We start from the raw sequence: 17,768 nt of genomic DNA, 5'->3' as shown, positions 1-17,768 counted from the left end.
GTTTGAACCCCAGCTGTCTCCCTCTCCTGTAAACTCCCTCTCTTAGGTTTTTATCACCAACATCAATCAATTGTCAGCTTCACGCTATCTCAAGTAAAACCCATGTCCTCAACACCCAGAAGAGCGACAGGGTACTAGAGTGGAGACCATAAAACACAGCTATAGACAGATATCTTACTGTTTGTTAAGTAAACAATTGTTACATATCAACAAATAAGGTGAATACATACTTTTTCTATCACAATGCACAATTGTAAGGGTATGTCAGTCTGTTGCATGTGTGGCATCCTGGTCCAGTATGTTCAATGCACTGAAAAGACCACTGAGTGGAGGTGTTGCACAGGAGTTTTTCAAATTACTAATATATTAATTAAATATCAGGTTATGTCAATACTCAATACAGAAATCAACAGTGTTGATATTCAAAACATTTATTACAGATTTACATCAATGATCTTGCTAAAAGTAATAAATATACATTTAAAGTATGTGTCGACGCAGTTTAATTTCCTGTTAGTGTCTCATAGTGTTACAATGGTATTTGATTTAATATGTATTTCCACCTTTGTCATCCAGAGTCATTTGCCACATAACCCAGGGCTGAATACAGCGAAGAATGTGTTAGATGACACAACGTTAAACAAACTGTAAAGATGTACATTTGATTCAGCATCATAAAAGGAAATCATCTCACAATCTAAGAACACTTCAAGTGTTGTAAGAAATGCTTTTCCAGATTCTTGTAGGCTTAGAAATAAATAAAGGGCTTTCATTTCCCAATTCTGGTATTTGAGGATCATCAGGGACATAATAACCTTTTCCTATTTCATATGTAAAAAACCCAAAACCATTAATAGGGGTTAAGAGCCCTTGTCAGAGTGGCTATGTCTGTGGCAACAATAACATACCATGACCGTTTCTCTTTGCTAAAAATTGAATCTTCCCTCACCTTCACTTCCCAGTTTAACTGTCTGGAGCTGAATCTGTCCTCACTAAAGACATTAAGAGCTGTGGAAACATCAGTTACTTTTGAGTCCCTACAAAAAACCTTCTCCCTCCATACACGTCTAGGTTAGGGTGAGCAGACGTTGGGTCTAGAGTGATGTCCACAAAAAAAGGGAACAAGATTTGGTGAATTCATTCACTCACATGGTTTTCTGATATGGATGTAACTTGAAGGTACAGCCATGTAATGATACCATGTTAGTTCTTTGTTAATGTGTCCTACCTTTGAATCTCTTCACTTCACCCCATGCTGCAAATGAACAAATCACATCAGAGAAACATTTAACCATTAATATTATCAACAGAAAATAAATTTAGGGTTGTATCATATTTTCTTCTTATGGGTGTTCTTCAATAAATGCTAATAACCCTGAATGACTGTTCTTGTGGGGTGAATAAGATCTAAAAAAAACATTATAATAATAATGAAAAGGTATGTCAATATAAATGTACCATTAGGGACACATTTCTTCTGTGTAGTTGTATCCTTGGCAGTTTGCATACCACATTCTGCATGAGATAAACATGTGATTATTGACATATTATGTATTCATAATAAATCAACCATATTGATCTATCTATATGTTCAATGCATGATAAATTACTAATCGAGTTAAAGAGAATCCTTAGCTTCTACATCAACTTTGTACATATAAATTAATGATATACAGCGCATTCGGAAAGTATTCAGATCCCTTCCCTTTTTCCACATTTAGTTACGTTACAGACTTATCCTAAAATGTATTAAATACTTTTTCCCCCTAATTCTTCACACAATACGCCATAATGATAAAGCTTAAACAGGTTTTCTGACATTTTGGCAAATGTATTAAAAATTTAAAAAACTCTAAACGTATTTCCATAAGCTCAGGTGCATCATGTTTCCATTTTTATTTTATTTTTTTATTTCACCTTTATTTAACCAGGTAGGCTAGTTGAGAACAAGTTCTCATTTGCAACTGCGACCTGGCCAAGATAAAGCATAGCAGTGTGAACAGACAACACAGAGTTACACATTGAGTAAACAATTAACAAGTCAATAACACAGTAGAAAAAAAATGGGCAGTCTATGTACAATGTGTGCAAAAGGCATGAGGAGGTAGGCGAATAATACAATTTTGCAGATTAACACTGGAGTGATAAATGATCAGATGGTCATGTACAGGTAGAGATATTGGTGTGCAAAAGAGCAGAAAAGTAAATAAAAAAAAAAACAGTATAAAAACAGTATGGGAATGAGGTAGGTGAAAATGGGTGGGCTTATTTACCAATAGACTATGTACAGCTGCAGCGATCGGTTAGCTGCTCGGATAGCTGATGTTTGAAGTTGGTGAGGGAGATAAAAGTCTCCAACTTCAGCGATTTTTGCAGTTCGTTCCAGTCACAGGCAGCAGAGTACTGGAACGAAAGGCGGCCAAAAGAGGTGTTGGCTTTAGGGATGATCAGTGAGATACACCTGCTGGAGCGCGTGCTACGGATGGGTGTTGCCATCGTGACCAGTGAACTGAGATAAGGCGGAGCTTTACCTAGCATGGACTTGTAGATGACCTGGAGCCAGTGGGTCTGGCGACGAATATGTAGCGAGGGCCAGCCGACTAGAGCATACAAGTCGCAGTGGTGGGTGGTATAAGGTGCTTTGGTGACAAAACGGATGGCACTGTGATAGACTGCATCCAGTTTGCTGAGTAGAGTGTTGGAAGCCATTTTGTAGATGACATCGCCGAAGTCGAGGATCGGTAGGATAGTCAGTTTTACTACGGTAAGCTTGGCGGCGTGAGTGAAGGAGGCTTTGTTGCGGAATAGAAAGCCGACTCTTGATTTGATTTTCGATTGGAGATGTTTGATGTGAGTCTGGAAGGAGAGTTTGCAGTCTAGCCAGACACCTAGGTACTTATAGATGTCCACATATTCAAGGTCGGAACCATCCAGGGTGGTGATGCTAGTCGGGCATGCGGGTGCAGGCAGCGATCGGTTGAAAAGCATGCATTTGGTTTTACTCGCGTTTAAGAGCAGTTGGAGGCAACGGAAGGAGTGCTGTATGGCATTGAAGCTCGTTTGGAGGTTAGATAGCACAGTGTCCAATGACGGGCCGAAAGTATATAGAATGGTGTCGTCTGCGTAGAGGTGGATCAGGGAATCGCCCGCAGCAAGAGCAACATCATTGATATATACAGAGAAAAGAGTCGGCCCGAGAATTGAACCCTGTGGCACCCCCATAGAGACTGCCAGAGGACCGGACAGCATGCCCTCCGATTTGACACACTGAACTCTGTCTGCAAAGTAATTGGTGAACCAGGCAAGGCAGTCATCCGAAAAACCGAGGCTATTGAGTCTGCCGATAAGAATATGGTGATTGACAGAGTCGAAAGCCTTGGCGAGCTCGAGACTAGCTCAAGGCTAACTGGTGCTTGCTCTGGGACAGAGACGTTAGCCAGGAGTAGCCACTCGGATTGCAGCTAGCTAGTTGCGATGATCCGGTGTAAAGGTTCAGAGCTTGCGGTAGGAATCCGGAGATGTGAAAAAAGAAAAAGCAGTCTGATATGCTTTGGGTTGATGTCGCGCTGGTGTCCTAGTTAGCTTTGAAGACCGCTAGCAGTGGCTAGCTACTAGCTAGTAGCTAGTTAGCTGGCTAGCTTCTGATGAGGGTTCCGGTTCTAAAGTATAGAAAAAGCAGATCCGTACCACATTGGGTGATGCGGGTTGCAGGAGAGTATATTCAGCCTGTAGTTGGAAAGTGAGATTAAAATATGTACGAAATATATACAGAAAAAAACGAGGAAAAACTATATTTACACTATACAGGACGGGACAAGACAAATCACACGTCCGACTGCTACGCCATCTTGGAAATTGATCATCCTTGAGATGTTTCTACAACTTGATTGGACTCCACCTGTCATAAATTCAATTGATTGGATATGATTTGGACTGTCTATATGAGGTTCCACAGTTGACAGTGCATGTCCGAGCAAAAAGCAAGCCATGAGGTAGAAGGAATTGTCCATAGAGGTCCTAGACAGGATTGTTTCAAGGCACAGATCTGGGGAAGGGTCCCCAAGAACACAGTGGCCTCCATCATTCTTAAATGGAAGAAGTTTGGAACCACCAAGACTCTTCCTGGAGCTGGCCGGTCAGCCAAACTGAGCAATCGGGGGATAAGGCTTTGGTGAGGGAGGTGACCGAGATCCCGATGGTCCCTCTGACAGAGCTCTTCTGTGGAGATAGGAGAACCTTCCAGAAGGACAACCATCTCTGCAGCACTCCACCAATCAGGCCTTTATGATAGAGTGGCCAGACGGAAGCCACACCTCAGTAAAAGGCACATAACAGCATACTTGGAGTTTGCCAAAAGACTCTCAGACCATGAGAAATAGTGCTCCGACTGTCTGCAATAGGCTGAGAGAGGCTGGACTGAGGGCTTGTAGGCCAGTTGGAAGGCAGATCCTCACCAGACATCTCCGGTAACAAGATCGCCTATGGGCACAAACCCAACGTCGCTTTACCAGACAGGACTGAGAAAAAGTGCTCTTCACTAACGAGTCACGGATTTGTCTCACTAGCGGTGATGGTTGGATTCGCGTTTATCGTTGAAGGAATGAGCGTTACACCGAGGCCTGTACTCTGGAGCGGTATTAATTTGGAGGTGGAGGGTCCGTAATGGTCTGGGGCGGTGTGTCACAGCATCATCGGACTGAGCTTATAGTCATTGCAGGCAATCTCAACGCTGTGCGTTACAGGAAAGACATCTTCCTCCTTCATGTGGTACCCTTCCTGCAGGCTCATCCTGACATGACCCTCCAGCATGACAATGTCACCAGCCATACTGCTAATTCTGTGCCTGATTTCCTGCAAGACAGGAACGTCAGTGTTCTGCCATGGCTAGCGAGGAGCCCGGATCTCAATCCCATTGAGCATGTCTGGGACCTGTTGGATCGGAGGGTGAAGGCTAGGGCCATTCCCCCCAGAAATGTCTGGGAACTTGCAGGTGCCTTGGTGGAAGAGTGGGGTCACAGTTCACAGCAAGAACTGGAAAATCTGGTGCAGTCCATGAGAAGGAGATGCACTGCAGTACTTAATACACCAGCCACTGACTGTTGCTTTTGACCCCCCCCCCCCCCTCCATTGTTCAGGGACACATTATTCCATGTTATTTCATGTTCAGTTTAAGTCTCAGTTGTTGAATCTTATGTTCATACAAATATTTACACATGTTAAGTTTGCTGAAAATTAACGCAGTTGACAGTGAGGACGTTTCTTTTTTGCTGAGTTTACAGTAAGGCAGGTCAGTTGAAGTCACCGGACCAGTACCAGTGCACCTCCAATCTCTCCGCATTAAAGAGAGGATAGAGATAGAGGAGTGCCACTGCGTCAAGACCGGAACATGAGGGAACCACAAGGTGAAGATGGCTGGGGTAGGAGGGAGATGTATTGCTTGTAAGAGGATGTGCAAATCAATTCATTAGGGCATTATAACACATTGCTTCACAAGGCTTTATAAAGCCTGGTCTGAATCCTCTATGACTATTGTTATAGATGTTGATGAGCAGTTATTAGTACCTGTGTGGTGCATTGCAATTCATTTTGTATTGCTCATAAGAAATACATGTTTTTTTATGGATTATGAAGAGGATAAGTGTTACTAAACAAAAGAAACAGGAGCTTTTGAAACTAGCAAACAGTTGATATGCTCACCAGGACTTTGAGCTGCCATGAGGACTGTGAGAGCTGCCTGTATCAAACTCAGCCACACTCCTGTCGTAAAGATCAGAACATCACTGTGATGACAATATCTTCAAAATTGCAGGTATTAGAAGTTTAATCTATTGTGTCATTAAACACAGGGTGCGATTTTCACTATGTTGCACATCCCTAAATGTGACAATGGTCATTTAATTTAATTCTACATTGTGTCTCAAAGCTAAAACCAGTAGGTCATACAACCAATGTGTAGGAACCCTTGAACAATTAGACTGTGTTATACTGAACTTTGGACCTCGGGCTGTTGGATAAGTTTTTATCTTTTATCTATTTAACTGCTTATTACTGCTATAAAAACGTACACAACGGGGGTCATTGTGGAAATATACAGTCGATAGTGAAAGTCTACACACCCCTTGCACAGTGTCGTGTCTTTGGCTATGCCGGATTAAGTAATAGGACATGCTATTCTATAAAAGATTTTCTCCGTAATTAATATTTCCTGATTGAGCTAATCATGTAAATGTAATTAACTAGAGAGTCGGGGTACCACGAAAGATTATTTATAGAGATGTTATCTTCCGAATAAACTCTTAAAGACCTAGTAATATTTTACATCAATAGCAGTCAATATTAATCGATTAATTCAGTCTCATCTGAAAGTAGTGCATTCTTCACAAACCCTGGCTTACAAGTTGAATCAGCAATACAAAATTGTGTTTAATTATTTATTTACTAAATACTTAACTAAACACAGAATTACACATACATATAATTAATCATACCTTGATTACAAATTACGTCATAAAGGAAAACGAACAGATATGACAGCTTGTTACACAAAAGAAAAGGGCTGGGTTTGAGTGAAAGAGCAGGAAGACTGAGGACCAAAGGAAGAAGCTGTGCTATCGTAAATACAGTATTTTATGCATTCTAAATTACCGCCCATTTGGAAAAGGAAAATGCAATAAATATTTACTCTGAGCTGCACTTCGGTAGGTTGATGGTAGATGGAAGGCCGTGTTGCCAAACCGAGTCCTTTGCCCTTTGAAGAATGTCTCTGGTGGTCAATTTGATACGTTGTAGTAACGTCGTTGTGTGATAGATGGGATACTCTGTCTGTTCCTTCCTGACCCTCGTTTGCAGCTGCTGTTGCTAACTCAACGGCTAGGAGGTATCACTTCTGTAGTGAAAAAGTGTTCAAAGTTCATACCATTCGAAACCAAAGCTCACGCTGATGTTGGCTTCGTTCTGTAGTTATTATCTGAACCATTCTGACATCGGACCGTCGTCCTCACCGTTAGTCCTCACATCCTCGGAACAGGAGGTTACATTTTCGTCAAGGCTTTATATAGTTGAGCGAGAAGGGTGTGTCTGAAAAGTTTTATAACCCATGTCTCTTCACAGGGGCAGGCCACTGATTGAGCAGAGCCCTAACCTTATGAAAACCCAATTCTAACATATTAGAAGCTAAAATCACATTTCATCCCATCGCGAATAATTTCATATTCAAACGTTTAAATTGAACAACAATTCCATGTGAATCCGATAACTCTGATGTGTAGACTTTCCACTGTAGAGTTTGTCATCTTATCATTGATGAGAATGTCTCAGATGACAACCGAACTGACATCATATTCATTAAGTACCACTGCATACGTTCAATTGGTCGGATTACCAGAATATAGTTCATTTCCCCCCACCTTCTGATGTTCCCAGAATCTCTATGTTAACCAAGGGGTTTGCAAATGTCACATCAATAGGGTAGAGAGAGGAAAAAGGGGGGAAGAGGTATTTATGACAACAGTCTTCACATTTTTCTGCCTTAAAATTCTACGTACAAAGTGATTGAATTAGATGTTTTCCTACCTATCTACACATCCTACTCCAGATTTTTAAAGTGAAGAAAAGTTATAGAAAATGTTCCTAATTAATGAAAAAGGAAAATGTATTGACACCCAGAGTTAATCCTTGGTGGAAGGACTTTAGGCAGCCATTACAGCTGTGAATCATTTTGAATAAGAAGTTACTAACCTTGCAAAACTCTTAGGGCAAAATACAGTATATCCATTGTTTTTATCAAAATTGGTCATTGGGCCAGTAACCCTAAAGGTGGCTGGTTCGAATCCTGAGCTGACAAGTTAAAACATCTATCGATATGCCCTCCCTAGGAGAGGGGGTGACCTTGATAATTTATAGTTAAAACGAGAGGCTGCCTGGATCTTTAACTTGAAGACCCTTGCTCCCTTCGGTCTCAACGTAGACTTTGATCTGCAGCCATTCTTGTGATTATTGTGACTTTGCCATTGTAATTGTTTGTAAGCTTGTGTAGTCTAAAATGAATTTATGATCATATGCTATCCATTTATTGTTTGTATGCTGTTCTTTGTATGCCATTTTAATATTTGAGAATTAACCAATGATATTAGGCCATTCTTGGCCATGATTACAGACACCTGTGTCTTTTGACACTATATAAACGAGTCATCCCGCAGTGTTTGTATACCCTGACTTGGCTGTCGAAACGTTGATAATTACATTTTTGCATCTGAGGTCCTACAGTGTGCGGCTCTTTTATTTTCTAGTCTCAGTCCTGACATAAATTTGCTTAAAAATCCACTTTTAAATATTGCTGTCCATCAATGACTCCCAACCAAATTTACTGAGCTTGAGCAATTTTGACTAAAACGAAGGATATATGTTTCCCTGAGAGTTATGCTGAGTATAATTTTATTCTAAATTATTCACTGCTGTGATGGCTGTCAATGGTGCTTCCACCAAGTATTTATGAAGACATACACAATCAAGACATGTTATTGGTTTGAGTTTTTTTATTCATTTAGAAATGTTTATATAATTTTCTTTCCCTTTTAAAATGTGGAGTAGTCTGACTTTGAGGTCATTAAAGATCCCATGGCACTTATTGTAAGAGTAGGGGTGATAACCCCGGTGTCCTGGCTAAATTCCCAATCTGGCCCTCAAACCATCATTGTCACCTAATAATCCCCAGTTTACAATTGGCTCATTCATCTCCCTCCTCTCCCCTGTAACTATTCCCCAGGTCATTGCTGCAAATGAGAACGTGTTCGCAGTCAATTTACCTGGTAAAATAACGGATAAATAAAATAAAATAAATATTTAATTCCTATTTATATTTAATTTTAAGGCTGCAGAATGTGAATACTTTCACTAGGCATTGAATGTATCCTCCATTGAAATGATTCTAATCATACTGTCAGAAGTTTTAAAAAATGTATTAGTATTATTATTATTAAGAAATATATTTAAACCCAGTACGTTGTCATAACTCAGACAAACAGTAGAATATCAAATCATGTACATCTACATCTATGTGTTTCTAACATGTATTGATTGACTCAGGGGGCTGAAGACTTATCTAATAAAGTTATTGTATATTAGTGTTTTATTTTTCATTCATCTTTTTAAAAAACAAGAGCATTTTCCTTCCACTTTAACATTCAAGTATTTTCTGTCGATCATTGACATAAAAAAGGAATTTAAATCCACTCTAATCCCACTTTGTAAGACAGTAAAATGTAAAGATATCCAAGGGGGTGTAGTCTTTCGACAGGCACTGTATGTGGATATTTCACACTACTCTTTTACTTGTTATTATTCAATATTGATTCATGTACTGCATTGTTGAGGGAACTAGCACATCAGATTTTCACTGCACCTTTTATACCTGCCGTAAACTGTGTGTGATGAATACATTTGATTTGATATGCTGTTTGTGTAAAAGACACACTTACCAGGTTTGTGAGGAAGGACTCTACTCTCTCTCTTCTCTTCCTCAGACAGAGAGATTGTACAGGAGAGCCAATCTGAGTCTGAGGGAGAATACAGCAGCCAACTACTGAAACTCAACAAGCCCTGAGGATCTGATACAGAGAGAACATACACAACCATTTATTATGAGAGAGATTCACACATAGATACATTTTTGTGATGCATAAAAATTGCACAGTGCCTGGTTTCATAAGACTAAAATTACTGGTATTCTCAGCCTCTAAATACGCATTAGAGAACGTGCTGTCGGGTGCCCTCTTTATCCTATGTATCAGATTCATATACTGTGTCATTATGGCTCATATTCGTAAACGTAGCCTTATATTGATAGTTACTTGTGATCGGAAAAAACTTCAGTGTTTTTTATGCCTATCTAGATGTTGGCAAAATATCTCATCTCTCTCTGAAGGCTTATAGACCTAAAAAGCTGCAGGCTAGGAGCAGCACGCTGAGGTGTGTGACTCTGTCTGTGTGTCCTGTCCTTGCAGCAAGCAGACAAGTTTGCTGTCAGAGTCTGTCAGAGTCTTTTAATCTTTCCCTACTCTCGCTTCACTTGTTTGATATTATTGCACATTGATCACTTGCTAGAAAACATCCTTAGCTACCTGACAACTTGACGGTTTTTACTTTTTAATTTAATTACTTTTTTTCATTCAACTATTTCACTCCGACGCTTTATCTGGACATGGTTCGTCAGGACCTCCACCAGCCGAAGCTAACTAGAAACATTAACATGATGCCTTCTAATTGCAGTCGCTGTACTCATAATATACAGGAGAACGATCGCCTTACAGCGAGGATAGCTGTGCTGCAAGCCCAGCATCAGACGCAATCATTAGACAAGGTTAATTTCAGTGTAGGAAAGGATGAAACAGCGTCTGTGCCACCAGTATGTACAGATAGTAGTATAAATCCCCTCGCACAGTCCCCGCAGCCGGACAACTTTCTCATGGCTTCTGGAGGGAAATGCTGTAGGAATGCTCAACCGGTGTCGCTCATTCAGCCGACAAACTTTAAACCGGTTCTCCCCATTAAGGAGCGGGTCAGAGGCCGAGCCTTCTCTGATCTCTGCTCCTCCCGTTACGGGGTCTGAGACACCGAAGCCTCCCACCATTAGCTCTGACAAATTGAAAATCCTAGACATTGGCGACTCCATTACCCACAGTATTAGACTTAAAATGAATCATCCATTGATCATACACTGTTTACTAGGGGGTAGGGCTACTGACGTTAAGGCTAATCTGAAGATGGTGCTGGCTAAAGCTAAAACTGGCGAGTGTAGAGAGTATAGGGATATTGTTATCCACGTCGGCACCAACGATGTTAGGATGAAACAGTCAGAGGTCACCAAGCACAACATAGCTTCAGCATGTAAATCAGTTGGAAAGATGTGTCGGCATCAAGTAATTGTCTCTGGCCCCCTCCCAGTTAGGGGGAGGGATGAGCTCTACAGCAGAATCTCACATCTCAATCGCTGGTTGAAAATTGTTTTCTGCCCCTCCCAAAACATAGAATTTGTAGATAATTGGCCCTCTTTCTGGGACTCACCCACAAGGTGGTAAATTACCTTTTTAATGGCGTCAGACCGAGGCTCTGCATCTGTCCTCATGCTCCTAGACCTTAGTGCTGCTTTTGATACCATCGATCACCACATTCTTTTGGAAAGATTGGAACCCCAAAGTTCTGGCCTGGTTTAGATCGTATCTGTTGGAAAGATATCAGTTTGTCTCTGTGGATGGTTTGTCCTCTGACAAATCAACTAAGTATTGGTGTTCCTCAATGTACTGTTTTAGGACCACTATTGTTTTCACTATATATTTTACCTCTTGGTGATGGTATTCGGGAAACATAATGTTAACCTTCACTTCTATATGGATGACACACACCTGTACATTTCGATGAAACATGGTTGAAGCCCCAAAATTGCCCTCGCTGGAAGCCTGTGTTTCAGACATAAGGAAGTGGATGGCTGCAAATGTTCTACTTTTAAACTCGGAGAAAACAGAGATGTTTGTTCTAGGTCCCAAGAAACAAAGAGATCTTCTCTTGAATCTGACAATTAATCTTGATGGTTGTACAGTTGTCTCAAATAAAACTGTGAAGGACCTCGGCGTTACACTGGACCCTGATGTCTCTTTTGACGAACATATCAAGACTGTTTCAAGGACAGCTTCTTTCCATCTACGTAGCATTGCAAAAATCAGAACCTTTCTGTCCAAAAATGTTGCAGAAAAATGTATCCATGCTTTTGTCACCTCTAGGTTAGACTATTGCAATGCTCTACTTTCCGGGTATTCGGATAAAGCACTAAATAAACTTCAGTTAGTGCTAAACACGGCTGCTAGAATCTTGACCAGAACCAACAAATCTGATCATATTACTCCAGTGCTAGCCTCTCTACACTGGCTTCCTGTTAAGGCAAGGGCTAATTTCAAGGTTTTACTGCTAACTTACAAAGCATTACATGGGCTTGCTCCTACCTATCTCTCTGATTTTGTCCTGCGGTCACAAGACACAGGCCTCCTAACTGTCCCTACAATTTCTAAGCAAACAGCTGGAGACAGGGCTTTCTCATATAGAGCTCCATTTTTATGTAATGGTCTGCCTACCCATGTGAGAGACCCAGACTCAGTCTCAACCTTTGAGTCTTTGTTGAAGACTCATCGCTTCAGTAGGTCCTATGATTGAGTGTAGTCTGGCCCAGGAGTGTGAAGGTGAACGTAAAGGCACTGGAGCAACGAACCGCCCTTGCTGTCTCTGCCTGGCCGGTTCCCCTCTCTCCACTCGGATTCTAACCTTATTAAAGGGGATGAGTCACTGGCTTACTGGTGCTCTTCCTTGCTGTCCCTAGGAGGGGTGCGTCACTTGAGTGGGTTGTGTCACTGACGCGATCTTCCTGTCTGGGTTGGTGCCTCCCCCTTGGGTTGTGCCGTGGTGGAGATCTTTGTGGGCTATACTCGGCCTTGTCTCAGGATGGTAAGTTGGTGGTTGAAGATATCCCTCTAGTGGTGTGGGGGCTGTGCTTTGGCAAAGTGGGTGGGGTTATATCCTGCCTGTTTGGCACTTTTCGGGGGTATAATCGGATGGGGCCACAGTGTCTCCCGACCCCTCCTGTCTCAGTCTCCAGTATTTATGCTGCAGTAGTTTATGTGTTGGGGGGTTAGGGTCAGTCTGTTATATCTGGAGTACTTCTCCTGTCTTATCTGGTGTCCTGTGTGAATTTAAGTATGCTCTCTCTAATTCTCTCTTTCTTTCTTGCTTTCTTTCTTTCTCTCTCTCGGAGTACCTGAGCCCTAGGACCATGCCTCAGGACTAGTAGGCCTGATGACTCATTGCTGTCCCCAGTTCACCTGGCCGTGCTGCTGCTCCAGTTTCAACTGCTCTGCCTGCGGCTATGGAACCCTGACCTGTTCACCGGACGTGCTACCTGTCCCAGACCTGCTGTTTTCAACTCTCTAGAGACAGCAGGAGCGGTAGAGATACTCTGAATGATCGGCTATGAAAAGCCAACTGACATTTACTCCTGAGGTGCTGACCTGTTGCACCCTCGACATCCATTGTGATTATTATTATTTGACCCTGCTGGTCATCTATGAACATTTTAACATCTTGGCCATGTTCTGTTATAATCTCCACCCAGCACAGCCAGAAGAGGCCTTGCCACCCCTCATAGCCTGGTTCCTCTCTAGGTTTCTTCCTAGGTTCTGGCCTTTCTAGGGAGTTTTTCCTAGCCACCGTGCTTCTACACCTGCATTGCTTTCTGTTTGGGGTTTTAGGCTGGGTTTCTGTGCAGCACTTTGAGATATCACCTGATGTAAGAAGGGATTTATGAATACATCTGATTTGATTTATCATAGTAGCAGGCTAACAGGAGGCAGCAACAATCTAAATGATCAGACCGAAACATGCGATTAGAAGTGATTGAGTGAAATAGAGTGATTCACTCTATCCAATTAGATGAGCAGGATCAATGCCCTTCTCTTCCTTAAACTAGCTAGTTTAGTTATTTAGTGCACAATGCTGAGGAGGATGCGCGGTTGCTTGCTTTCTTGGTGTTCACAATTCTTCATCATCATTACACTATTGTTCTAAATTCAATCAACCTCTTCACCCTCCTCATCATTCAGTTCATTCAAATGTAATTGTAAAGTCACGTGCACAATCTATCCTTACTGATTCACCTATTGACCGCATTCATTCAGTGAGGAGTGAGGCATATTAACGCCTAGGTACCAACGCCAGCGCATTTGTCTTGGCTCCTTAAGTTAGGAATCGGTGTGAAAAAGTAAACAGCTTCTATATAGTTTTCTGTTTGTGATTTAAACATTTTGACAACCGAGCAATGTTGAAAATTGCTTTCAAAATGGCAGATGTTTTATTACAAAATCAAGCCTATGGCGGTTCTAGTGTTGAGTCTAAGTTCATCGTTAAAACCCTTGTAGGAGCATTGTTATATATCTGAGCTGTTTCCTAAAACCATCGTTGCTTAATTAAGTTGCACTTGAAAACACTCGTAAGTTAACAACTGACCCAGACCTCACGTAGAACAGGTAAGTGAGTCTTTAGATGAGGTTTTTCCCTCCCACAAATCACCTCTGTAACCTCTAACTTCAGAACACAACTGAACTCAAATACAGAGTTCACAAAATCTTTGCAATTGTTACAAACAAGTGAAGGATACATATTTTTTTAATGCATTGTAAAGTAAATAGGCATAGACTGCATTGTCCTAGATTCATATGGTATGTTCAATCAATTGAGTTCTATTTTGTTATTGCATGCTAAAGTGATTTTTACCTCAATATATTTCATTTTGTGTAACAACATTATTATTATACCATGAGCTCAAAAGGGAAAGTGACACGTTTGTTGTTGTTTTAGCCCTTGACTAACAGGGACAAATGATACAATGAATATGAGGTTGAAGTGCAGACTGTCAGCTTTAATTTGAGTGTATTGCCATTCATATTGGTTGAAGCGTTTAGAAATTACAGCACTTTCTGTACATTGTCGCCCCATTTTGAGGAATCTAAAAGTATTGGGTCAAATTCACTTATATGTATTAATGTAGTAAGAAGTTAAGTATTTGCTCCCATATTAATAGCATGCAATGATTATATCAAGCTTGTGACTCGACAAATGGTAAATCATGTAGTGTCATTTTGGAGTCACTTTTATTGTACACTGAACAAACATATGAACATAACATGCAACAGGTCATGTGAGGAAATCAGTCAGTTGGAGTAAATTAATTAATAAGGCCAAAATCTATGGATTTGACTTGGAATACAGATATGCATCTGTTGGTCACAGATACCTTTAAAAAATCTAGGGGAGTTGATCAGAAAACCAGGGCATATTAATGTCGGGGCATACCGTCGGGGGCCCAAGAATCAGCAGGAAAAAGAAATAATAAAACAATTATAATAAAAAAATATTATAAATTTGGAAAGTAGTCAGACTTCTTGACTTTTTCCACATTTTGTTACATTACAGCCTTATTCTAAAATGTATTAAATTGTTTTTCCCCTCATAAACCTGCACACAATACCCGACTAAGACAAAGCAAAAAGGTTATTAGACAATTAGTTAGTAGACCAAAAACTAAAATACCACATTTACATCAGTATTCAGACCCTTTACTCTGCACTTTGTTGAAGAACAGTCTTCTTGGGCATGGCACTACAAGCTTGCCACACCTGTATTTGGGGAGTTTCTCCCATTCTTCTCTGCAGATCCTCTCAAGCTCTGTCAGGTTGGATGGGGAGCGTTGCTGCACAGCTATTTGCAGGTCTCTCCAGAGATGTTTGATCAGGTTCAAGTCTTGGCTCTGGCTGGGCCACGAAAGGATATTCAGAAACTTGTCCCGAAGTCACTCATGCATTGTCTTGGCTGTGTGCTTAGTATCGTTGTCCTGTTGGAATGTGAACCTTCGCCCCCAGTCTGAGGTCCTGAGCGCTCTGGAGCAGGTTTTCATCAAAGATCTCTGAACTATGCTCCGTTTAGCATTCCCTCGAATCTGACTAGTCTCCCTGCCACTGAAAAACGTCCCCACAGCATGATGCTGCCACCACAAAGCTTCACCGTAGGGATGTTGCCAGGTTTCCTCTAGACGTGATCCTTGGCATTCAGGCCAAAGAGTTCCATCTTGTTTTCATCAGACGAGAGAATCTTGTTACTCATGGTCTGAGAGTCTTGAGGTTTCTTTTGGCAAACACAAAGTGAGCTGTCAAGTGATTTTTACTGAGGAGTGGCTTCCATCTGGCCACTCTACCATAAAGGCCTGATTGGTGGAGTGCTGCAGAGATGGTGGTCCTTCTGGAAGGTTCTCCCATCTTCGCAGAGAAACTCTGGAGCTCTGTCAGAGTGACCATTGGGTTCACTGGGTTGTTTTTCCCATGTGAGTTTAGGTTGTGGTGACCAGCCCTCTTAAAGTTGTAAAAATTACTGCCACCTTATTGTGAGTTCTATATTTTATGTAGAGTTCTGTGCAGTGTTGCAGATGTAAAATCATGTTGAAACTGTTTCAGCCATAAGCCTCTTACCATTCATTGAGAGATACACATTGGCCTTTTCATACTACCTTTCATTAATGACATGGCACACATACTTCCCTCTGTCTTCCACCTCTCCCTCTCCAGTGTCAGGGACACGTTCCCTCTCTCCAGCCCCCCAGTTAGAGAAACCCTGCCCCTGTACCAGGGGTCCACAGGGGTCTCCTGGATCTTGTGGTCCTTGTACAACAAGGCAGGGCTGTAGGAGTTCTCGGACCGGTACCAGCGCACCTCCGATCGCTCAACATTGAAGAGAGGTGAGAGTTCACAAGGTAGAGTGACAGAGGCATTCAACCGGGTCAAAATGGGACCTTTAGGGACCGTCAAGGTGAAGACCTCTGGTGCTGGCGATAGGAGGAAAGAAATAAGAACATGTGATGAAGAATACTCATTCAAGTCCTATTTAGATCTTTATTAATAACCAAGAGATTGTTTTTTGGGGTAAATGGGAACGAATGTAATGAACAGAGTAAATATTCTCACAAGGTTTTTGACCTGAAATCAAATCGAATTTTATTTGTCACATACACATGGTTAGCAGATGTTAATGCGAGTGTAGCGAAATGTTTGTGCTTCTAGTTCCGACTATAGTAATATCTAACAATAAATCAACAATTTCACAACAATTACCTTATACACACAAGTTTAAGGAATGAATAAGAACATAAAAAATATATGGATGAGCGATGGCCGAACGGCATAGGCAAGATGCAGTAAATGGTATAGAGTACAGTATATACATATGAGATGAGTAATGTAGGGTATGTAACCATTATATAGTGGCATTGTTTAAAGTGGCTAGTGATGCATTTATCACATCAAATGTTTTATTATTAAAGTGGCTAGAGATGAGTCAGTATGTTGGCAGCAGCCACAAAATGTTAGCGATGGCTGTTTAACGGTCTGATGGCCTTGAGATAGAAGCTGTTTTTCAGTCTCTCAGTCCCAGCTTTGATGCACCTGTGCTGACCTCGCCTTCTGGATGATAGCGGGGTAAACAGGCAGTGGCTAGGGTGGTTGTTGTTCTTGATGATCTTTTTGGCCTTCCTGTGACATCGGGTGGTGTAGGTGTCATGGAGGGCAGGTAGTTTGCCCCCGGTGATGCGTTGTGCAGACCTCACTACCCCCTGGAGAGCCTTACGGTTGTGGGCGGAGCAGTTGCCGTACCAGGCGGTGATACAGGCTGACAGGATGCTCTCAATTGTGCATCTATAAAAGTTAGTGAGTGTTTTTGGTGACAAGCCAAATTTCTTCAGCCTCCTGAGGTTGAAGAGGCGCTGCTGCACCTTCTTCACCACGCTGTCTGTGTGTGTGGACCATTTCAGTTTGTCCGTGATGTGTACACCGAGGAACTTAAAACTTTCCACCTTCTCCACTACTGTCCCGTCGATGTGGATAGGGGGCTGCTCCCTCTGCTGTTTCCTGAAGTCCACGATCATCTCCTTTGTTATGTTGACATATTTTCCTGACACCACAGTTTAAGGGCCCTCACCTCATCCCTTTAGGCCGTCTCGTCGTTGCTGGAAATCAAGCCTACCACTGTAGTGTCGTCTGCAAACTTGATGATTGAGTTGGAGGCATGCATGGCCACGCAGTCATGGCTTCAGCAGAGGGCTGAGAGCGCACCCTTGTGGGGCCCCAGATGTTGTTTCCTATCCTCACCACTTGGGGGCGGCCCTTCAGGAAGTCCAGGACCCAGTT

At 41.8% G+C, this 17,768-nt stretch overlaps 2 pseudogenes; both read right to left on the bottom strand.

Annotated features, from left to right (window-relative positions):
- Positions 1–17,768, bottom strand: part of LOC115137533 (butyrophilin subfamily 1 member A1-like) — a 30,394-nt pseudogene that overhangs the window by 11,754 nt on the left and 872 nt on the right.
- On the bottom strand, positions 579–4,461 carry LOC135574070 (E3 ubiquitin-protein ligase TRIM39-like; annotated as a pseudogene).

This window comes from Oncorhynchus nerka, linkage group LG11 (genome assembly GCF_034236695.1).
Source record: "Oncorhynchus nerka isolate Pitt River linkage group LG11, Oner_Uvic_2.0, whole genome shotgun sequence".
In the NCBI taxonomy this organism is placed as follows: Eukaryota; Metazoa; Chordata; class Actinopteri; order Salmoniformes; family Salmonidae; genus Oncorhynchus; species Oncorhynchus nerka.
This window is presented reverse-complemented; position numbering and strand designations above follow the sequence as displayed.